The sequence below is a fragment of the Rhincodon typus genome, chromosome 1, assembly GCF_021869965.1.
Source record: "Rhincodon typus isolate 14 chromosome 1, sRhiTyp1.1, whole genome shotgun sequence".
Taxonomy (NCBI): Eukaryota; Metazoa; Chordata; class Chondrichthyes; order Orectolobiformes; family Rhincodontidae; genus Rhincodon; species Rhincodon typus.
This window is the reverse complement of record NC_063332.1, coordinates 175544323-175551607: the sequence shown is the minus strand read 5'-3', so window position 1 is coordinate 175551607 and position 7285 is coordinate 175544323.

Genomic DNA, 7285 nt, shown 5'->3' with positions numbered 1-7285 from the left:
CCCTACACCCCCTCCCTATCTCTGTCACCTCCTCCAGCCCCTACACCTGTTCCCTATCTCTGTCACCTCCTCCAGCCCCTACACCCCTCCCCATGTCTGTCACCTTCTCCAGCCTGTCCCTCCAGTGACAACTCTACCTTGACTGGCTGAACAGTAAACTCTAGAAATTGCTGTGAAACCCTTCTGCCTGTTTCCCTTTCTCCATCTCTCCCTCTATCACCTTCTCTCTCAACCCCACACCCCTTGCCTCTTCATTCGACCACCCTCTAAACTGCTCCTGAGAACCTGTTTTTGATTCCCAGTTCTAACACCACCTTTTGTGAGTGCCAGATGTAATGGTCCTGCGAAACAGTGTGGGATGTTTAAATGCATTACAAGCTCTACATAAATGTAAGTTATTGGTGGAGGTGGGATTGTGTAAACTGGGTGTGATAATGAGCCAGGTGAGAAGAAAATTAAATGTGCATTCTGTGTATTTCAGATTCAGTTACTGCACAATGAAAGTGAGCTCCTTTTGGCTGAGATTCCAATCTGCAGCACTAAATGTCGCCTTGTGACCCTGTGATATTTTAATATTTTCAATAATTATAAAGTCTGAAGCGGTTTTCATTTTGAGGAGGCTAGTACAATGGTAATGAGGGTAGAGAGCAGTAGTACTGGAGAGTTTTTATCCTGAAAATGTTGTGATGAATGTCCCAGACTGTGCTGCAATTAGAAACCACCAAGGGAGGAAAAAAACCCACTTGGGCTTTCAAATCCTACCCCATCACTCATAACAACACGATCGGGTGCCCCCCTTGTCCTTAGCTTTTATCCCACCATCCTCCACATTCAAAGGATCATTCTCTGCCATTTCAGATAACTCCTGCAGAACACCACCACCAAACACATCTTACCCTCACTCCCCTGTCTGCATTTTGCAGGGATCATTCCCTCTGGGACACCCTAGTCCCTTCCTCGACCAGCAAAACCACCCTCCCTTCCCACGGCACGTTCCCGTGTAACCGCATAAGGTGCAACACCTGCCCCTTCACCACCTCCTCCCTGCCCACCATCCAAGGACCTAAACAGTCTTTCCAGGTGAAGCAGCATTTTACCTGTACCTCCTCCAACCTTGTGTTATTGTATTCTCTGCACCCAATGTGGCCTACTCTGCATTGGAGAAACCAAACGCAGACTGGGTAACTGCATTGCAGAACACCTCCGGCCTGCGTACGAGCATGACCCCGAGCTGTCTGTAGCCAGTGATTTTAACACAGCGTCCCAGTAAAGAACATTGATTCTGTTAGCTGTAGTTGTCGGATCCTTTATTTTTGTCAGTCGCTGTCGTAGTGTAGCTGTTGGTTTGTGGGCTACCATGACTCCTAGGGTTAATTCTTAGAATTCCTTAGAATTAATAGCAGAAACTGTAATGCAAAGACTGGAACAGACAGCACTCCCAACCATTCAACCAAAACTATGAATCCGCTATGTGGATGACACTTTGTGATTATCAAACACTCTAAACTGGAGGAAACCCATCTACTCATAAACAACATCCTCATTGGCATAAAATTCACCAGGGATAAGGAGAACAACAACAGGCTTCCCTTTCCTGGATGTAATGGTTGAACGTATGGCCAACAGTGAGCTCCAGACCAGTGCACACAGGAAGGCCACACATACCGATCAGGTACTCAACTACAATAGCAATCATCCCAATACCCACAAACGGAGCTGCATCAAAACACTGTTCAAGCAAGCTGCAACACACTGCAGCAGTCTGGAGCTACACAAAGCTGAGGAAGAACACTTATTCAGCGTCTTTAGAAACAATTTCAATTACCTGAAAAGCACAGTCCGTAATACCTACACGACAGACCACAACAGGAAGACACAACACATCCACAGACTCTAGTCACCCTGCTGTACATTAAGGACATATCTGAGATGACCACCAGATTACTCCGCCCCCTAGGAATCATGGGAGCCCACAAACCGGCAACTACACTGTGACAGCTACTGATGAGAATAAAGGATCTGACAACCACAACTAATAAAACCGATGTTATTTACAAGATACCATGCACAGGCTGCCAACCACATTACATAGGGCAAACCGGAAGGAAACTAGCCATCAGGATTCACGAACACCAACCAACTACCAAGAGACATGACCAACTATCACTCATTCCAATACACATGGACAAGGTGGGACACCAATTCAACTGGGACAATGTAGCCATCCTAGGACAAGCCAAGCAAAGACACGCACGAGAATTCCTGAAGGCCTGGCACTCAAACTGGAACGCCATTAACAAACATGTCGAGCTGGACCCCATATACCAACCACTAAGAAACAAACCCAGAAGTGATGCCACCCACCCCAGCAAACCGAGACACATAAATAACAAGCGATACATAACACTGACGCTTCACTGGAGGTGCACTGATGATGTTACCTAGTGTGGTGACGAAACGTCTACAGACAAACTTACCAGCTTGGTGAGCAAGTCAACAACCACATGATTGCATTGTGGGGTACAGGTCATGTGATGGAATTCCAACTATAATCCCAATCCGAGTTGGTGACCCCTCGAGAAACAGGCAGGATAATGGTGTCAGGAAGTCACTGGCTAGGGAAGGGTTAATCACTGGGGAGAGTGGCTTGTGATTGCAAAACTATACAAACAAGGAACAAGAGTAGGCAGTCGGCCCTTTGAGCCTGCTCCCCAATTCAATACGATCATGGCTGTTCTGATTTTAACCTCAACTATACATTCCTGCATAACACCCAATGATCTTCCAACCCCTTAGTCATCAAAAAACTATCTACCTTGACCTTCAAAATATCTACAGATTCTGCATTCACTGCCTTTTGAGGGAGGGAATTCCAAAGACTCTCAACCCTCTGAGAGAAAAAATGTTTCCTCATTCTCTGGTTCAGATGGGCTCCCCCTTATATTTAAACTCTGACCCCTAGTTCTTGATTCTCCCCCAAGAGGAAACATCATTTCCACACCCGCCCTATCAAGTCCCCTCAGGATCTGAAATGTTTCAATTAAATCACCTCTGACTCTGCTAAACTCCAGAGGATACAGGCCCAGCCTGTCTAGACTTTCCTCATAAGGCAATCCATCCATTCCAGGAGTTAGCCTGGTAAATCTTCTCTGAACTGCTTCCAACACATTGACATCCTTCTGTAAGTACGGTGAGCAGTATTGTACATGGGACTCCAGATCCAGTGTCACCAATGCCCTGCAGAACTGAAGCATAACCTCCATATTCTTGTACTCAATTCCCCTCACACGATAAAACACAACATTCTATTCCATGAGGAAAACCTGACAGCAGGATAAAGTAAACTTTGTTTGTGAGACCACAAGCATCAAAGTCAGTGTTTCACTTCAACATCAGAGCAAAAGCTTTCCATTCCTAATTTTGCCATTTAGAAATTCTCGTTAATTATCGATTCCAATTGCAGCCTGTGAATTTGAGCAAGGACTATGTTCCGAGTCATTTATTCCTGGCATTCACACGTTTACATTTTTTTTTAATGTTGTGTTTGTGCCTAAAGGTATACATAATAATTGAACTATAAAATGCATCAGTTTTAAGAGATTCTTTCTCTCCCTCGTCAGTAAAGGAGGGGGTTAGTGCCGCAGTTAGAGTTCACATATTCAGAGGCAGCTAGGGACACAGTCTGGTTTTCTCCCCACCACATCGCCCTCAGACACCACCCCCTCCCAGACACACACACACCCCTCAGACACCCCCCTCAGACAGCACCCCCCAGACACACAGACACACCCCTCAGACACCCCTATCCACCCCCCAGACACACACACACCCCTCAGACAATCCCCTCAGACACTCCTCTCTCCCCCAGACACATATATACCCCTCAGACAATCCCCTCAGACACTTCCCCAGAAACACACACACCCCTCAGACACCCCTCTCCCCCCCAGACACACACACACCCCTCAGACACCCCTCTCCTCTCCCAAGACACACACACATCCCTCAGACAACCCCCTCAGACACCCTCCTCCCCCCCAGACACTTCCCTCTGACATACCCCTCGCCCCCAACTTCCCCTTAGACCCCCCTGACACCGCTCCCCCTCAGACATTCCCCCAGACACATATCCTCAGGCACACCCCTCCCCCTCAGATACCCCCCCTCCTCAGGCAATGCCCCTCCCCCCCCATTGATGTGGCTCTTCTCCCGAACACAACCCCTGCCCCACACAGGGGTCACCACAAGTTTCCAATCTCGAAATGGAATCGCAGTGGGTACTGGTTTGGGAAACACTGCTCAGCGGCAATTTCTGAGCCTGTGAGAAAACCGATTTCTTTCAGAAAGAGACACAAGCTTCTTTTCAGCAATGGGTGGAAGATTTCACAGATAGGGATGAATAATAAATGCTGCTGGCCTGGCCAGTGATGCCCACACCCTGTGATTCAAGAAAATAAAATACGCTTCGTAAGACTTACTTTGCAAGCATTTGTAACCGAGTGGCAACAACATCGCTGTGGGTATGGAGTCACATGTAGGCTGGACCAGGTAAGGATGGCAGATTTCCTTCCCTGAAGGACATTAGTGAACCAGATGGGGTTTTTACAACAATTCATGTTGTCATGGTCACCGTCACTGAGACTAATTTTACATTTTATTCAGAGAGTTTAAATTTCCCGAGGTGGGGGTTGGGGTTTGAACTTACCATCCCAGAATATTCACCTGGGCCTGTCAATTACAAACCCAGTCCACTATGGCACCGTCTCCCATAATGTTTAATTTTCCAGCCCTATCAGTAATGCCTGAAGGACACAGTGCTGAGTAATCTTGTTCCATGCACTGATTCCTGGCTGCCTGCTGAGTAGTTCCAGTATTACCCTGCAGGAGGTTTTCAGTCCTGTCCTCATCACTAATTCAGTACCTGTTTGCAAAACAAATCTCACCTCCCAGCCCAAAAATATTTCCGAGGGAAGAGGAACAATTAGTCTTGGGATATTAAAAGAACATATGCGGAGCCGCAGGACAAACATCTTAAAATTCCTTCCTAAATCTGAACAAAATGATGCAAAATAAAAATCACTGTTTCCTAACACAATCTGCAATAGCTGTACAACTTGGGATGTTAAATTGTTTAATCGAGTGAAACGTGACTGTTGAAAATAAACAGCTCAGTTGTCATTAGCTTCAAGGTTAACTCTTAACTTCTTAACAAAAAAAAGGTTGAGGCAGACAGAACGAGCAGAGAGGCTGGTTGTGAAGCTCAGAGCAACATGTCACACAGAGAGTCCCTTGTTGCTGTTAGTAACCTCCAGTAACACAGACTGCTTTTCCTTTGTGCTCATGTATGTGTGAGATTGGGTTCTGGCCAAGGAGTCTGGCAGTTGTCTGCTAATCTCGTACTGCCCTCCCTCACACTGTCTGAGAGCTCATTCACTGCCATCAGACAGCTTCAGTCCTGGAGTGTCCCCACTGTACACACACAGTGCTGTTGCTCTCGTCTGATTACAAGGAGAAGTGAGCAGAGAGAGGTTCACACAGACAGAGAGACCAAGCTGAGCTACAATGACAAGGAGCTATGTTCGGAAGATTATCAATTGTGCATTAACCATGGATGTGCTGGGCTGATGGGATTTGTGGAGGTACAGTAATAAAGTTTAGTGGAATTAATTTGAAAAATAAAATCTCTAAACTCATAGAAAAGCAGGTGAGCGGAGAGGGGTGGAGAGAATTGTACTGTAGATCTTACCTGCAGAGATACATTAGGACCAACAGGTTAAATCCCTCATTCAGAAGGAATTTCTGAGACTCCGAAATGGAACTGGGAATAATTTAATGTGCACCTTGTTCATTGGAAAATAAAACTGAGCAGATGAAATCCTGCGATTAGGAATTTACCAATGTTTGTTCTGGTTATAGACTTTGCTGTTGGAGCAATGTGACATTGGGATCTACACCATTACCTGTATATTTTGTTTGAATTTCTTGACATTTAAAAAAAAATGGATTTGAAAAATTGAGCTTTCCAAACATTACATTTTCCTGGAATCTCTATTCTTTTAGACGGGCTTACAAAGGCCACAACAAGCCTCATCTAGAAAGAAAGAAATCAGAAGGAATATCGCTGGTGAAGTTCAGCAGGACTGGCCACACAGTGAGTAGAGAGACATAACATTCTGTGTCTAATGTGACTCTTCCTCAGAACTCCAGAAAGATCTACAGTTGTGACGTTCCTGTCACAGCCTCAGAACATTTCAAAGATCTTGAATGATGATGAAATATTTTGGAAGTGTATTATCGGAACAACAACTGTCCCAGAGTCAGAAAACACAGCAACAAATTCACAGCAAGCTCCCACAAGCAACAGCGTGATAATGACCAGATTAACTGTCCTTGTGATATTGATACAGGGAGAAATACTGGCCAGAACACTATCTTTTCCAAAATAGTGATCACCTGCCATTTTACTTCCGTCTCAAAGGGAGGTCTCTCTTTAATGTCACACTCCAGAGAGTTCCCTCTGACAAAGTTGCACTCAGTCAGTACAGCATAGGGAGCATTCTGGATAATGTACTCGAGCCCCAGCCTGGCAATGTACAGCCTGCATGTCAGGTACTGAGCTGTTAGTGTGGGTTGCCTGAGTAGGAAAATGCTGAACTGTAATTAGTTTCTCAGGAAAGAGTTTCTGCAATTGGTTAATTGTTAATGTGGCAGCTCATTATTGACTTCTACTGAAGTGTTCAAATAATTGCTTTGTTCTTCCTCAGGGTCGTACATCCTCCTGACAAACAGCATTGTCAGCCTCAGGTCAATGCAGTTGTCATTCTCACTGAGAAGAGATTAGATCGAGAGCTGCTTTGGGGCGTTATCCAGGCTCCAGGATTAAATGGCTGCATCACTAAACCAGAGACTTCACTTTGAACAACAACAGAGTAGGCCTGTGAGAGAAATGCTCCGAATGTGTGCTTCTGCATTGAGTTACAAGGTGTTATTGTTTGTAATTCCATCGAACGGTGTCCCACAGTAACTCAGACTGTGTTTGTGTAAGGAGTTTCTGACTGACTAAGCAGAACATGTTTCATCATTACACCATGGTCACCTGCACAGTTCATTGTGGTATGATGACTCTGTTCATAGAACATAGAACATAGAACATTACAGAGCAGTACAGGCCCTTCGGCCCTCGATGTTGCGTCGACCTGTGAAACCAATCTGAAGCCCATCTAACCTAAACTATTCCATTATCATCCATATGTTTATCCAATGACCATTTAAATGCCCTTAAAGT